We start from the raw sequence: 17857 nt of genomic DNA, 5'->3' as shown, positions 1-17857 counted from the left end.
TCCAACTAAGCAAGTGTTTGTTCTTCCCCAAATGGCTGAAATCCCTCATGTGTTATGACAAAAAGGGTGAGTTCAATCAAAAAGGGTCTCTACCTTTTCGAAAAGTACTTATGGGACCAGAATGGACACCGTATGCAAAAGTCACGCTCACTTCTACGAACTTCAACAATCCAAGCGTTCCAAATAAACAGGTGGTTGTTCTTCCACAAATGGAGAAATCCCTTATAAGCCTCGATGAAAAGGGTGATTTCAATCCAAAAGGGTCACTACCTTTCCGACAAGCACTTATGGGCTCAAAACGGACACCGTATGCAAAAGTCACGCTCAGTTCTTCGAACGTCGACGATCCAAGCGTTCCAAATAAGCAAGTGCATGTTCTACCACGAACGACCAAAATCCCTCATACGTCACAACGAAAAGGGTGAGTTCAATCCAAAAGTGTCGCTACCTTTAACAAAAGTACTTATGGACACAAAACGGACACTGTATACAAAAGTCACGCTCAGTTCTTCGAAAGCTGACAATTCAAGCGTTCCAAATAAGTAAGAGCTTGTTCTTCCATAAACGACCGAAATCCCTCACACGTCACGATGAAAAGGGTGAGTTCAATCCAAAAGGGACGCTACCATTTCAAAAAGCACTTATGGGCCCAAAACGGACACCATATACAAAAGTCAGGCTCAATTCTTCGAACTCCGACAATCCAAGCGTTCCAAAATAGAAAGTACTTGTTCTTCCACAAAAGGCTAAAGTCCCTCTTACGTCATAACCAAGAGGGTGAGTTCAATCCAAAAGGGTCGCTACATTTTCGAAAAGTACTTATGGGCCCAAAATGGACACCGCATGCGAAAGTCACTCTCAGTTTTTCAAACACCGACAATCTAAGCATCCCAAATTAGCAAGAGCTTCTTCTTCCAAAAATGGCCAAAATCCCTCATACGCCATGACATAAATGGTGAGTTCAATCCAAAAGGGTCGCTACATTTTCAAAACTTAATCATCGGCCCAAATCGGACACCGTATGCAAAAGTCACGCACAGATCTTTGAACGTCGACAATCAAAGCGTTCCAAATGAGCAACTGCTTGTTCTTCCACAAACAATTGAAAGCCCTCATACGTCGCAACAAAAAGGGTGAGTTCAATTCAAAAGGGTCGCTACCTTTTCGAAAAGTACTTATGGGCCCAAAACGGACACCGTATGCAAAAGTTACGCTCAGTTTTTCGAACACCGACAATCCAAGCGTTCCAAATAAGCAAGTACTTATTCTTCCACAAACAGTGAAAATTTCTCATATGTTGCGATGAAAAGTGTGAGTTCAATCCAAAAGGGTCGCTACCTTTTTGAAAAGTACTTATGGGCCCAAAACGGGCACCGTATGCAAAAGTCATGCTCAGTTCTTCGAACGCCGACAATCCAAGCGTTCCAAATAAGCAAGTACTTGTTCTTCAACAAATGGCTGAAATCCATCATACATCATGATGAAAAGGGTGAGCTCAATCTAAAAGGGTCGCTACCTTTTCGAAAAGTACTTATGGGACCAAAACGGACACTGTATGCAAAAGTCACGCTCAGGTCTTTGAACGTTGACAATCCATGGGTTCCAAATAAACAGGTGCTTGTCTATCCAAAAAGGGTCAAAATCTCTCATACATCGTGATGAAAAGGGTGAGTTCAATCCAAACGGGTCGCTACCTTTTTGAAAAGTACTTATGGGCCCAAAACGGACACCGTATGCAAAAGTCATGCTCAGTTCTTCGAGCGCCGACAATCCAAGTGTTCCAAATTAGCCAGTGCTTGTTCTTCCAAAAATGGCCGAAATCCCTCGTACATCGTGACAAAAAGGGTGAGTTCAATCCAAAAGCATCGTTACCTTTTTGAAAAGTACTTATGGGCCCAAAACGGACACCATGTGCAAAAGTCACTCTCAGTTCTTTGAACGCCGGCAATCAAAGCCTTCCAAATAAGTAAGGGCTTGTTCTTCCACAAACGGTTGAAATCCCTCATACATCACAACAAAAAAGGTGAGTTCAATCCAAAAGGTTCGTTACCTTTTTGAAAAGTACTTACGAGGCCAAAATGGACACCATATGCAAAAGTCTCGCTCAGTTCTTCGAACGTCGACAATCCAAGTGTCGTAAATTAGCAAGTGCTTGTTCTTCCAAAAATGGCCATAATCTCTCATACGTCTTGATTGAAATGGTGAGTTCAATCCAAAAGGGTCGCTACCCTTTCCAAAATTACTCATGGGTCCAAACCTGACAACGTATGCAAAAGTCACGCTCAGTTCTTTGAACGCCGACAATCAAAGCGTTCCAAATAAGCAAGTGCTTGTTCTTCCACAAAGGTTGAAATCCCTCATACATCCCAACAAAAAGGGTGAGTTCAATCCAAGAGGGTCGCTACCTTTTCAAAAAGTACTTATGGGCCCAAAATGGACACCGTATGTAAAAGTCACGCTCAGCTCTTCGAACGTCGACAATCCAAGCGTTCCAAATAAGCAAGTGCTTGTTCTTCCACAAATGGCTCAAATCCCTCATGCGTCACGATGAAAAGGGTGAGTTCAATCCAAAAGGGACACTAACTATGTGAAAAGTACTTATGGGCCCAAAATGGACACCGTATACAAAAGTCACGCTCAGTTCTTCGAACGCCGACAATCTAAGTGTTCCAAATTAGCAAGTGCTTCTTCTTTCCCAAATGGCTGAAATCCCTCATACGTCGCGATGAAAAGGATGAGTTCAATCCCCTTTTCGAAAAGTACTTGCGGGCCCAAAACGAACACCCTATGCAAAAATCACGCTCAGTTCTTCGAACGTCGACAATCCAAGCGTTCCAAATTAGGAATGCTTGTTCTTCCACAAATCACCAAAATCCTTTATACGTCGTGACAAAAAGGGTGAGTTCAATCCAAAAGGGTCACTACATTTTCGAAACGTACTTATGGGCCCAAAATGGACACTTTATGTAAAAGTCACGCTCAGTTCTTCGAACGTCGACAGTCCAAGTGTTCGAAATAAGCAAGTGCTTGTTCTTCCACAGACAGCTGAAATTCATCATGCGTCTTGATGAAAGGGATGCGTTCAATCTAAAAGCATCGCTACATTTTCGAAAAGTACTTATGGGACTAAAACGGATACCATATGCTAAAGTCACGCTCACTTTTCGAATGCCGACAATCCAAGCGTTCCAAATAAACAGGTGGTCTTTCTTCCACAAATGGCTGAAATTCCTCATTTGTCGCAATGAAAAGGGTGAGTTAAATCCAAAAGGGTCGCTACCTTTCCGACAAGTACTTATGGGCCCAAAACGGAAATCGTATACAAAAGTCACGCTCAGTTCTTCAAACACTGACAGTCTAAGGGTTCCAAATAAATCGGTGCTTGTCCTTCCATAAACGGCCGAAATTCCTCATACATCACGATGAAAAAGGTGTGTTCAATCCAAAAGGGTCTCCACCTTTTCGAAAAGTACTTATGTGCCCAAAACAGACACCGTATGTAAAAGTCACTCTCAGTTCTTTGAACGTCGACAATCCAAGCATCGTAAATTAGCAAGTGCTTGTTCTTCCAAAAAGACCGAAATCCCTCATACGTCTCAGCAAAAATGGTGAGTTCAATCCAAAAGGGTCGCTACCCTTTCGAAAATTACCCATGGGTCCAAACCGGACAATGTATGCAAAAGTCACGCTTAGTTCTTTGAACACTGACAGTCAAAGCATTCCAAATAAGCAAGTGCTTGTTCTTCCACAAAGGTTGAAATCACTCGTACATCGCAACAAAAAGGGTGAGTTCAATCCAAGAGGGTCACTACCTTTCAAAAAGTACTTATGGGCCCAAAATGGACACCGTATGCAAAAGTCACGCTCAGTTCTTCGAACATCGACAATCCAAGCGTTCCAAATAAGCAAGTGCTTGTTCTTCCTCAAACGGCTGAAATCCCTCATACGTCACGACAAAAAGGGTGAGTTCAATCCAAAAGAGGTGCTAACTTTTTGAAAAGTACTTACGGGCCCAAAACGGACACCGTATGCAAAAGTCGTGCTCAGTTCTTCGAACGCTGACAATCCAATTGTTCCAAATTAGCAAGTGCTTGTTCTTTCCCAAATGGCTGAAATCCCTCATACGTCGCGATGACACAGATGAGTTCAATCCCCTTTTCGAAAAGTACTTGTGGGCCCAAAATGGGCATCTTCTGCAAAAATCACACTCAGTTCTTCGAATGTCGACAATCTAAGCGTTCCAAATTAGCAAGTGCTTGTTCTTCCACAAATCGCTAAAATCCCTTATACATCATGATGAAAAGGGTGAGTTCAATCCAAAAGGGTCACCACAATTTCGAAATGTACTTATGGGCCCAAAACGGACACTGTATGTAAAAGTCACGCTCAGTTCTTCGAACGCCGACAATCCAAGTGTTCGAAATAAGCAAGTGCTCATTCTTCCACAGACAGTTGAAATTCATCATACGTCTTGGCGAAAAGGGTGAGTTCAATCTAAAAGGGTCGCTACATTTTCAAAAAAGTACTTATGGGACCAAAACTGACACTATATGCAAAAGTCACACTCACTTCTCGAACGTCGACAATCCAAGCATTCCAAATAAATAGGTGGTTTTTCTTCCCCAAACGGCTGAAATCCCTCATACGTTACAATGAAAAGGGTGAGTTAAATCCAAAAGGGTCGCTACCTTTTCGACAAGTACTTATGGGCCTAAAACAGAAACCGTATGCAAAAGTCACGCTCAGTTCTTCAAACGCTGACAATCTAAGGGTTCCAAATAAACAGGTGCTTGTCTTTCCATAAACGGCCAAAATCCATCATACATCATGATGAAAAGGGTGTGTTCAATCCAAAAGGGTTGCTACCTTTCCGAAAAGTACTTATGGGTCCAAAACAGACACCTTATGCAAAAGTCACTCTCAGTTCTTTGAACGTCGACAATCCAAGCGTTGTAAATTAGCAAGTGCTTATTCTTCCAAAAATGGCCAAAATCCGTCATACATCTCGAAGAAAATGGTGAGTTCAATCCAAAAGGGTCGCTACCCTTCCGAAAATTACTCATGGGTCCAAATCGGAAAACGTATGCAAAAGTCACGCTCAGTTCTTTGAATGCCGACAATCAAAGCATTTTAAATAAGCAAGTGCCTATTCTTCCACAAAGGTTGAAATCCCTTATACATCACAACAAAAAGGGTGAGTTCAATGCAAGAGGGTCGCTACCTTTTCGAAAAGTACTTATGGGTCCAAAATGGACACCGTATGCAAAAGTCATGCTCAGTTCTTCGAACTTCGACAATCCAAGCATTCCAAATAAGCAAGTGCTTGTTCTTCCTCAAACAGTTGAAATCCCTCATATGACATAACGAAAAGGGTGAGTTCAATCCAAAAGGGGCGCTAACTTTTTGAAAAGCACTTATGGGCCCAAAACAGACACCATATGCAAAAGTCACGCTCAGCTCTTCGAACGCGAACAATCCAAGTGTTCCAAATTAGCGAGTGCTTGATCTTTCCTAAATGGAAAAAATCCCTCATACGTCTTGACGAAAAGGGTGAGTTCAATCCCCCTTTCGAATAGGACTTATGGGCCCAAAATGGACACCGCATGCAAAAGTCACGCTCAGTTCTTCGAACGTCAACAATCCAAGCGTTCCAAATTAGCAAGTGCTTGTTCTTCCACAAATGACTGAAATCCCTCATACGTCGTGACAAAAAGGGTGACTTCAATCCAAAAGGGTCATAGCATTTTCAGAAAGTACTTATGGGCCCAAAACGGACACTGCATGTAAAAGTCACGCTTAGTTCTTCGAACGCTGACAATCCAAGCGTTCCAAATAAGCAAGTGTTTGTTCTTTCCCAAATGGCTAAAATCCCTCATACGTCGCGATAAAAAGGGTGAGTTCAGTCAAAAAGGGTCACTAACTTTACTTATGGGACCAAAACGGACACCGTATGCAAAAGTCACGCTCACTTCTATGAACGCCACAATCCAAGCGTTCCAAATAAACAGGTGGTTGTTCTTCCACAAATGGCCGAAATCCCTCATACGTTACGACGAAAAGGGTGAGTTCAATCCAAAAGGGTAGGTACCTTTTTGAAAAGTACTTATGGGCCGAAAACGGACACCGTATGCAAAAGTCACTCTCAGTTCTTCGAACGTCGACAATCCAAGCATCCCAAATTAGCAAGTGCTTGTTCTTCCAAAAACGGATGAAATCCCTCATACGTCTCGACGAAAATGGTGTGTTCAATCCAAAAGGGTCCCTACCCTTCCAAAAATTACTCATGGGTCAAAACTGGATACTGTATGCAAAAGTCACGCTCAGTTTTTTGAACGCCGACAATCAAAGCGTTCCAAATAAGCAAGGGCTTGTTCTTCCACAAACGGTTGAAATCCATCATACATCATAACAAAAATGGTGAGTTCAATCCAAAAGGGTCACTACCTTTTCGAAAAGTATTTACGGGGCCAAAATGGACACGGTTTGCAAAAGTCACGCTCAGCTCTTCGAACGTTGACAATCCAAGCATTCCAAATAAGCAAGTGCTTGTTCTTCCAAAAATGGCTGAAATCCCTCATACGTCACGATGAAAAGGGTGAGTTCAGTCTAAAAGGGGCGCTAACTTTTTGAAAAGTATTTATGGGCCCAAAACGGACACCGTATGCAAAAGTCACGCTCAGTTCTTCGAACGCCGACAATCCAAGTGTTCCAAATTAGCGAGTGCTTGTTCTTCCCCAAATGGTCGAAATCCCTCATACGTCACGATGAAAAGGGTAAGTTCAATCCCCTTTTCGAAAAGTACTAGTGGGCCCAAAATGGACACCATATGCAAAATCACGCTCAGTTCTTCGAACGTCGACAATCCAAGCGTTCCAAATTAGCAAGTGCTTGTTCTTCCACAAATGGCCAAAATTCCTCATACATCGTGACGAAAAGGGTGAGTTCAATCCAAAACGGTCACTACATTTTTGAAACGTACTTATGGGCCCAAAACAGACGCTGTATGTAAAAGTCACTCTCAGCTCTTCGAACGCCGACAATCTAAGTGTTCGAAATAAGCAAGTGGTTGTTCTTCCAAAGATGGCTGAAATCTATCATACGTCTTGACAAAAAGGGTGAGTTCAATCTAAAAGGGTCACTACCTTTTCGAAAAGCACTTATGGGACTGAAACATACATCGTATGCAAAAGTCACGCCCACTTTTCTAACACCGACAATCCAAGCATTCCAAATAAGCAAGTGGTTGTTCTTCCACTAATGGCCGAAATCCCTCATACATCGTGACAAAAAGGGTGAGTTCAATCCAAAAGGGTTGCTACCTTTTCGAAAAGTACTTATGGGACCAAAACGGACACCGTATACAAAAGTCACGCTCAGTTCTTCAAACGCTGACAATCTAAGGGTTCTAAATAACCTGGTGCTTATCCTTCCATAAATGGCTGAAATCCCTCATACGTCACGATGAAAGGGTGAGTTCAATCCAAAAGGGTCGCTACCTTTTCGAAAAGTACTTATGGGCCCAAAACAGACATCGTATACAAAAGTCACTCTCAGTTCTTCAAACGCTGACAATCCAAGCATCCCAAATTAGCAAGTGCTTGTTATTCCAAAAACGGCCGAAATCCCTCATACGTCTTGAAAAAATGGTGTGTTCAATCCAAAAGGGTCGCTACCCTTCCGAAAATTACTCATAGGTCAAAACTGAATACCGTATGCAAAAGTTACGCTCAGTTCTTTGAACGTCAACAATCAAAGCGTTCCAAATAAGCAAGGGCTTGTTCTTCCACAAATGGTTGAAATCCCTCATACATCGCAACAAAAAGGGTGAGTTCAATCCATGAGGGTCGCTACCTTTTCGAAAAGTACTTACGGGGCTAAAATGGACACCGTATGCAAAAGTCACGCTCAGTTCTTCGAACGTCGACAATCCAAGCATTCCAAATAAGTAAGTACTTGTTCTTCCACAAATGGTTGAAATCCCTCATATGTCACGATGAAAAGGGTGAGTTCAGTCTAAAAGGGGCGCTAACTTTTTGAAAAGTACTTATGGGCCCAAAATGGACACCGTATGCAAAAGTCACGCTCAGTTCTTCGAACGCCGACAATCCAAGTGTTCCAAATTAGCCAGTGCTTGTTCTTCCCCAAATGGCTAAAATCCCTCATACGTTGTGATGAAAAGGGTGAGTTCAATCCCCTTTTTGGAAAGTACTTGTGGGCCCAAAATGGACATCGTATGCAAAAATCACTCTCAGTTCTTCGAACGTCGACAATCCAAGCTTTCCAAATTAGCAAGTGCTTGTTCTTCAACAAATGGCCGAAATCCCTCGTACGTCATGACGAAAAGGGTAAGTTCAATCCAAAAGGGTCACTACATTTTCGAAACGTACTTATGGGACCAAAATGGACACTGTATGTAAAAGTCATGCTCAGTTCTTCGAACGCCGACAATCCAAGTGTTCGAAATGAGCGAGTGCTTGTTCTTCCACAGACGGCTGAAATCTGTCGTACGTCTTGATAAAAAGGGTGAGTTCAATCTAAAAGGGTCGCTACCTTTTCGAAAAGTACTTATGGGACCAAAACGGACACCATATGCAAAAGTAATGCTCACTTTTCGAATGCCGACAATCTAAGCGTTCCAAATAAACAGGTGGTTTTTCTTCCACAAATGGCTAAATCCCTCATACGCCACAACGAAAAGGGTAAGTTAAATCCAAAAGGGTCACTACCTTTCCGATAAGTACTTATGGGCCCAAAATGGAAACCATATGCAAAAGTCACGCTCAGTTCTTCAAACACTGACAATCTAAAGGTTCCAAATAAACAGGTGCTTGTCCTTCCATAAACGGTCGAAATCCCTCATACATCATGGTGAAAAGGGTGTGTTCAATACAAAAGGGTCGCTACCTTTCCGAAAAGTACTTATGGGCCCAAAACAGACACCGTATGCAAAAGTCACTCTCAGTTCTTTGAACGTCGACAATCCCCGTTTGAAAATTACTCATGGGTCTAAACCGGACAGCGTATGCAAAAGTTACGCTCAGTTCTTTGAACGCCGACAATCAAAGCGTTCCAAATAAGTAAGTGCTTGTTCTTCCTCAAACGGATGAACTCCCTCATACGTCACGACGAAAAGGGTGAGTTCGGTCCAAAAGGGACGCTAACTTTGTGAAAAGTACTTATGGGCCCAAAACGAACACCGTATGCAAAAGTTCGGCTCAGTTCTTTGAATGTCGACAATCCAAGTGTTCCAAATTAGCAAGTGATTGTTCTTTCCCAAATGGCCAAATCCCTCTTACGTCACAATGAAAAGGGTGAGTTTAATGCCCTTTTTGAAAAGTACTTGTGCGCCCAAAATGGACACTGTATGCAAAAGTCACGCTCAGTTCTTCGAACGTCGACAATTCAAGCATTCCAAATTAGCAAGTGCTTATTCTTCCACAAATGCTCGAAATCTAAAAGGGTTGCTACCTTTCCAAAATGTACTTATGGGCCCAAAATGGACACCGCATGTGAAAGTCACGCTCAGTTCTTCGAACGTCGACAATCCAAGCGTTCCAAATAAGCAAGTGCTTGTTCTTCCACAAACGGTCGAAATCCCTCATACGTCATGACAAAAAGGGTGAGTTCAATCCAAAAGGGTAGCTACCTTTCTGAAAAAGTACTTATGGGCCCAAAACGGACACTGTATTCAAAAGTCACGCTAAGTTCTTCGAACGCCGACAATCCAAGCGTTCCAAATAAGGAAGTGCTTGTTCTTCCACAAATGGCCAAAGTCCCACATACATCATGATGTAAAGATAGAGTTCAATCCAAAAGGATCGTTACCTTTTCGAAAAGTACTTATGGGCCCAAAACGGACACCGTATGCAAAAGTCACGCTCAGTTCTTCGAACGCCGACAATCAAAACGTTCCAAATAAACAAGTGCTTATTCTTCCACAATCAGCTGAAATCCCTCATACATCATGACAAAAAGGGTGAGTTCAATCCAAAAGGGTCGCTACCTTTTTGAAAAGTACTCATGGGACCAAAACGGACACCGTATGCAAAAGTCACGCTCAGTTCTTCGAACGCCGACAATCCTAGGGTTCCAAATAAACAGGTGCTTGTCCTTCCACAAACGGCCAAAATCCCTCATACGTCACGATGAAAAGGGTGAGTTCAATCCAAAAGGGTCGCTACCTTTTCGAAAATTAGTTATGGGCCCAAAACGAACATCATATGCAAAAGTCACGCTTAGTTCTTTTAACACCGACAATCTAAGCATTCCAAATAAGTGTAACGTCCCGACCCCTAGTGGACCAGAACGCTACTTACTTTACTTAGCTTAACCGATGGTCTAGTAACAAGTGTATACATTTTAGCGAAAGCTTACATCTACGGATAATAATTTAAATAACAATACTTCGAATACTTTAAACAAAAACACTGAATCAATTTTCAAAACAATAAAATGTAATTTATTTGAAGAAAACATAACTTGTTCTCGCATTCTGTGTTAGTCAAAACTTTAAAAAAAATAACATTGGAAAATATTTCATAAAAATAAATCCAACTCACTTATTCACCGGATTTCCATGGGCTCATTGCATCACTCACCATCTTCTCCTCCATCCATGCTCGATGTAGAATTCCTTCAATCTGTAGAGATGGGATTAAACCCATGAGTTGAAAAACTCAATAGGTGTCATAGGTGCATTCGTGATCAAGCTATACATTTCAAAACATTAACTTTATAACTTTTCATACATGCCGTACCCAGAGGCATCATTTGACATGAAGGGGTATGCCGTACCCAAGGGCACCATTTGACATGCGAACATTTCTTCAACATAGAGGGGTACACCGTCCCGGAGTACCATTTGACATACAACCATTAACATAGAGGGATATACCGTACTGGAGTACCATTTGACATTCAAACATTAACATGAATCGAAACTTGTAACTTAACAGGATTAAACACATTGCACCTCTACCTACCTTAATTGATGCTTTTGAAACTTTGAAAACTTGGATTGGAAACTTCGATGAAACTTGGATGTTGAAAGAAATGCACTCCTTGGATGTTTGAAAATCGTTGAGAATTGATGCTTGAAGACACTTCTTGATAGCACCTAAAACTTCTATGAAAAATGCTTGAAAACACTTCTTAAACTTCTAGGAAAAATAGTTTTCCTCCCTCTCTTTTTCTCTCTTGGAAACCCTTTCTTTAGTATGTAAAAGCTCTTGCTTTTGGTGTGACAAAAAATGAGTGAAATGAGGTCTCTATTTATAGGTAAATATCCGATAACTCAAAGCAAATGAAGGGTCAAATTTTATTTAAGAGAGAAAACATGGGTGCCATTTAAGTTTGAGGTTAAATGCTTCAATTTAGTGGGGTTTTTATTGCCAAAAACATGGGTGGCCCTTTGAGAAAATAATTGATGAAAATAAATATTTAAATTCTAGAGAAAAATGAGAATTTTCATTTTAGGCAGTATCGGTCGACCGGTTGTAGTCCGGTTGACACTGCACAGCCTTTAGTGTTTCTATCATAACTTCTTCTCCTGATATCCGATTAAGGTAATTCAAAGTGCGTTGGAAAGCTAGCTCAAAGAGCTACAACTTCTATTTAGATATTATTTTCCAAATCGAATTTTTACTATGTCGAAAATGGGTCTCAAATGAGACTAAAAATCTAAAGTATACTTTAGTCATCCAATATTCATGTCTTAGTGCCACTAAGGTGTCTAGAATTATTTGGGGTTCTACACCCGCCACACCTTAATTAAAATTTTGTCCTTGAAATTTACCTTCTGATTGGGTAAATAGTGTTGGATACTTGTCTTTGGCTTCTTCTTCTTTTTCCCAAGTGGCTTCTTCTACGCCGTGATGATTCCACTGCATCTTAATCAGCTGAATCACTTTATTCCTTAGTTTATGCATTTTTCGATCCAATATCTTGATTGGTAGTTCCTCGTACAACAAATCTTTCGGTACCTCCAAGGTTTGATAACTCACTACATGATTAGGATCATGTACATACTTCTTTATCATCGATATATGGAACACATTGTGCACTGCCGATAATTTAGGTGGCAAAGCTAGTCGATAAGCCACATTTCTGACTCTATCAAGTATCTCGAAAGGTCCGATATACCTGGGTCGTAGCTTGCCTTTCTTTCCAAATCTAAGTACACCTTTCATCGGTACAACTTTCAAAAATACTTTATCCCCAACTTGGAATTCTAAATCCTTCCTCCTTGTATCTGCATAGCTCTTTTGTCAATCCTGTGCTGCCTTTATTCTTGCACGGATCTTATCGATTACCTCAACCGTCCTTTTAACCATTTCTTGTCCCAAAACTCTCTTCTCTCCGACTTCATCCCAATGAACAGGGGATCTACATCTTCTACCATAGAGAGCTTCGTATGGTGCCATTCCAATAATTTCTTGAAAACTGTTATTATAAGCGAACTCTACTAGAGGTAAGTATGACTCCCAATTACCTCCTAGATCTAAAACACATGTTCTCAGCAAGTCTTCCAAAGTTTTTTCAGACTGACCATCGGACTGAGGGTGATATGCTATACTAAAGTTAAGCTTCGTTCCCATAGCTCTTTGTAGACTTTTCCAAAATTTGGACATGAACGTTGGGTCTCTGTCAGACACAATGGATACAGGTACACCGTGTAATCTTACAACCTCTTTAATGTACAACTATGCCAATTGGTCTAAACTGAATGTCATTTTTACTAGAAGAAAATGAGCTGACTTGGTTAGTCGATCCACTACTACCCATATAGCATTATTTCCTCTTGCTGACTTCGGGAATCCAACCACAAAGTCCATCATGATATTTTCCCATTTCCATTTAGGTATATCTAGTGAATTTAACAATCTAGCTGATTTTTGGTGTTCTGCCTTAACTTGTTGACACGCCATGCACTTCTGCACGTACAGCCCTATACTTTTTTTCATATTTCTCCACCAAAATGTATCTCGAAGATCTCGATACATTTTCGTGCCACCGGGATGTACGGTGTAAGGGGTGGAATGAGCTTCTTTTCATATCTCGTTTCTCAAGGCTTCATCCTTAGGCACGCAAATTCTTCCTGTAAATATCAGTGTCTGATCCTCAGCTATTCTAAAGTCCTTTTTCTTATCGGTACCAACTTCATTCTTAATCTTCTGTAAAAATGAGTCTTTATTTTGTGCTTCTATAATTCGATCTCTAAGAGTAGGTCGAATTATTAAAGCTGCTAGACGAGTAGTGACTTGTCCTGGTGTGGTAACCCCTTCGATCTGCAACTTTTCTAAGTCCTTTACTAACTCCACTTGAGAGGTGGGTAGTGACGTCAATTGTCCCATTGATTTTCTACTTAGAGCGTCGGCCACAACATTAGCCTTACCGAGATGGTAGTCAATAGTACAGTCGTAATCGTTCACCAATTCCAACCATCGTCTTTGTCGCATATTCAATTCCTTCTGTATGAAGAAATACTTGAGACTTTTGTGATCTGTGTAGATATCATACTTCCATCCATACAAGTAGTGTCGCCATATCTTCAAAGCGTGTACTACCACTGAAAGTTCTAAATCATGCGTCGGGTAGTTTTGCTCATGTTTCTTCAATTGTCTTGAAGCATAGGCTATCACTTTTCCATTCTGCATTAGGACACATCCCAAATCTCGCTTGAATGTGTCGTTGTATATAACAAACCCTTCCGTACCTTCAGGTATTGTTTATACAGGTCCTGATATCAACTTCTGCTTAAGTTCTTGGAAACTTTGTTCGCATTTTTTCGTCCATTGGAATTTTACTCCCTTCCTTGTAAGCTACATCATTGGTCCAGCTGTTTTGGAGAATCCTTCTATGAATCTCCTATAATATCCAGCCAATCCTAGAAAACTCCATACTTCGCCAGCATTTGTTGGTGTTTTCCATTTGGATACTGCTTCTACTTTTGCTGGATCTACTTCAATCCCTTGGGCAGTAACTACATATCCAAGAAATCCAACTCGTTCAAGCCAAAACTCGCACTTCTTGAATTTGGCATACAGCTTCTCCTTGCGTAATACCTGTAAGGCTATTCTCAAGTGCTCTTCATGTTGCTTCTTACTCTTGGAATATATTAGAATATCATCGATGAAGACTATGACAAACTTATCCAAGTATTGATGAAACACTCAATTCATCAGGTCCATGAACACTGCAGGTACATTGGTTAGCCCAAACGGTATCACCGTAAACTCGTAGTGTCCATATCGAGTGCTAAAAGCTATCTTAGGTATATCCTTTGTCTCTACTTTCAGTTGATGGTATCCCGATCGTAAGTCGATCTTGGAAAATACATTAGCTCCTTTCAGTTGATCTAACAGATCCTCGATCCTCGGGAGTGGGTACTTATTCTTGATGGTTAATCGATTTATCTCCCTATAATTGATGCACATCCTCATGCTTCCATCTTTCTTCTTTACAAGCAACGCCGGCGCACCCCATGGAGATACGCTTGGTCGTATGAAGCCCATATCTAGGAGTTCTTGCAACTGCTTCTTTAATTCTTGTAGTTCCTTTGGGGCCATTCGGTATGGGGCCTTAGATACTGGTGCCATCCCCGGAATTAGGTCTATGGTGAATTCCACTTATCTATCGGGTGGAATACCAGATAGATCTTCTGGAAACACATCTACGAATTCCCGTACTACTGGTACATCTTCAACCCTTATCGTCTTTTGTTTTCCCTCCTGAGATACTTACTAGATATCCTTGACATGTTTCTTTTCTCAACATCTTCTCAGCTTGTAAAGACAATACTAGTCGAATAAGGTGTTTCGTCTTCATTCCAAGGAACGAAAATGGTTCCTCTCCTGGTTTCTAAAATGATACTTCCATTTCCTTACATCGAATGGTAGCGTAATTACAACCTAACCAATCCATGCCTAGTATTACATCAAAATCCTTCATTTCTATCATGTATAGGTTCGTTTCCATTGGTTTTCCCTCAACTTCGATACTTACTGACTTGGCTATTCTATCAGTATTCAAAGGGTTACCCGAAGGAATACTAACTTCTAATGTACCTTCCGACTTATCACAGGTAATACTAGATTTAGCCATAAAAGTTGTTGAAGCAAAGGAGTGTGTAGCTCCTGAATCAAACAATACATAAGCAGGTGTATTTGCTATTAGTAGAGTACCTGCTATGACATTGGAATTTTCCTCTGCATCTTGTTGAGTCAATGTAAAAACTCGTGCTTTTCCTTTCTGGTTCTGGTCGCTGTTACCATCCTTCTTCTGGGTATGTGTGGGACAATCCCTAATGATATGTCCTGGCTTGCCACATTGAAAACAGACATTTTTCCCTTGTAAGAACTTGCCATGATGTGTCCGTCCAGACTTAGAACAGGGCACAATAACCGGGACAATGCTTTTGCTGGCATTGGCTCAACCATTAGCATTCTTGTTCTACCACTTGCCTTTTTCGTTGTCCTGGCCATTCCATTTCCTTTTTCCCATGTTACCATTGTCCGGTTGATTGAACAGTTGACCATGTTGTTCAGCGCTAGTCCTCTAGTACCAAATAGCATGAGCTCTTTCCAGCATTTCACGGTATGTGGTGAAGCGATGGGACATAAGTATCATGCTTATATCCGAGTTCAGCCCTTGTTCAAACCTTCGTACCTTCTTATCCTCCATATCCACCAGATGTGAAGCATACCTTGAAAGTTGATCAAACTTCCTCTCATACTTAATCAGGGACATAGTCTTTTACTTCAGTTGGAGGAATTCACTTTCTTTGTGATCCCTCAAGGACTGGGAAAAGTACTTGTCCATTACTTCCCCTTTGAATTGCTCCCGAGTCAATTCTGTTTGTTGCTCAAGGGTCCTTGTCCTTGACATTGAGTCCCACCAGTGACTTGCATCACCGAGAACATGAACTCAGCACACTGGACTTTTTGAGCATCCGTACACCCTATCAATCGAAATATATGCTCCAACTTGCGAAGCCACTCCTCGGCTGCAAGTGGATCAGCTGCTCCATTGAAGGTAGGGAGCTTGTGCCTTCGAAATTGCTCGACCACTAAAGCATGGTTTGGAACATTAGGAGCTACTGGTAGGGGTTGAGCTTGGTTCGGGTTTTGCCTGCCTAGGTCTAGAACCACTTGGAGGAGGTCTCTTATCAAGTTTTGGTTTGACCAAAATCCCTCATACGTCGCGACGAAAAGGGTGAGTTCAATCCAAAAGGGTCCCTGCCTTTCCGAAAAGTACTTATGGGCCCAAAACGGACACCGTATGCAAAAGTCACGCACAGTTCTTCGAACTTCGACAAACCAAGCATTCCAAATAAGCAAATGCTTGTTCTTCCACAAATGCCCAAAATCCAAAAGGGCCGCTACCTTTCCGAAAATTACTCATGGGTCTAAACTGGATGCCGTGTGCAAAAGTCGCGCTTAGTTCTTTGAATGCCGACAATCAAACCGTTCCAAATAATCAAGTGCTTATTCCTCCACAAATGTTTGAAATCCCTCATAAGTCGCAACAAAAAGGGTGAGTACAATGTAAAAGGGTCGCTACCTTTTCGAAAAGTACTTATGGGCGCAAAACGGACACGGTATATAAAAGTCACGCTCAGTTCTTCGAACGCCGACAATCCAAGCGTTCCAAATAAGCAAGTACTTGTTCTTCCACAAACGGCTGAAATCCCTCATACGTCACGACAAAAAGGGTGAGTTCAATCTAAAAGGGTCGCTAACTTTTGGAAAAGTACTTGTGGGCCCAAAACGGACATCGTATGCAAAAGTCACGCTCATTTCTTCGAACGCTGACAATCCAAGCGTTCCAAATTAGGAAGTACTTGTTCTTCCACAGATGGCCGAAATCTCTCATATGTCACGACGAAAAGGGTTACTTCAATCCAAAAGAGTCGCTACCATTTCGAAAAGTACTTATGGGCCCCAAAAGAACGCCGTATGCAAAAGTCATGCTCAGTTCTTCGTACGTCAACAATCCAAGTGTCTCAAATAAGAAAGTGCTTGTTCTTCCATAAATGGCTAAAATCCCTCATACGTCTTGACGAAAAGGGTGAGTTCAATCCAAAAGGGTTGCTACCTTTTCGAAAAGTACTTATGGGCCTAAAACGGACACCGTATGCAAAAGTCACGCTCAGTTCTTCGACCACCGACAATCCAAGCGTTCCAAACTAGCAAGTGCTTGTTCTTCCACAGACGGCCAAAATTGCTAATACGTTGCGACAAAAATGGTGAGTTCAATCAAAAAGGGTTGCTACCTTTCCGAAAATTACTCATGGGTCCAAACTGGATACCGTATGCAAAAGTCACACTTAGTTCTTTGAATGCTGACAATCAAAGCGTTCCAAATAAGCAAGTGCTTGTTCTTCCACAAATGTTTGAAATCCCTCATACATCGCAACAAAAAGGGTGAGTTCAATGTAAAAGGGTCGCTACCTTTCTGAAAAGTACTTATGGGCCTAAAACGGACACCGTATGCAAAAGTCACGCTTAGTTCTTCGAACGCGGACAATCCAAGTGTTCCAAATAAGCAAGTGCTTGGTCTTCAACAAACGGTCTAAATCCCTCATACGTCGCGACGAAAAGGGTGAATTCAATCCAAAAGGTTCGCTACCTTTCTAAAAAGTACTTATGGGCCCAAAACGGATACCGTATGCAAAAGTCACGCTTAGTTCATCGAACGTTGACAACCCAAGCGTTCCAATTAAGCAAGTGCTTGTTCTTCCACAAATGGCCGAAATCCCTCATACGTCTCGACGAAAGGGGTCACTTCAATCCAAAAGGGTCACTACCTTTTCGAAAAGTACTTATGGTCCCAAAATGGACACCGTATGCAAAAGTCC

The sequence above is a fragment of the Olea europaea genome, unplaced genomic scaffold, assembly GCF_002742605.1.
Source record: "Olea europaea var. sylvestris unplaced genomic scaffold, O_europaea_v1 scaffold156, whole genome shotgun sequence".
Lineage (NCBI taxonomy): Eukaryota > Viridiplantae > Streptophyta > Magnoliopsida > Lamiales > Oleaceae > Olea > Olea europaea.
Note: the sequence above shows the minus strand (reverse complement) of the source record.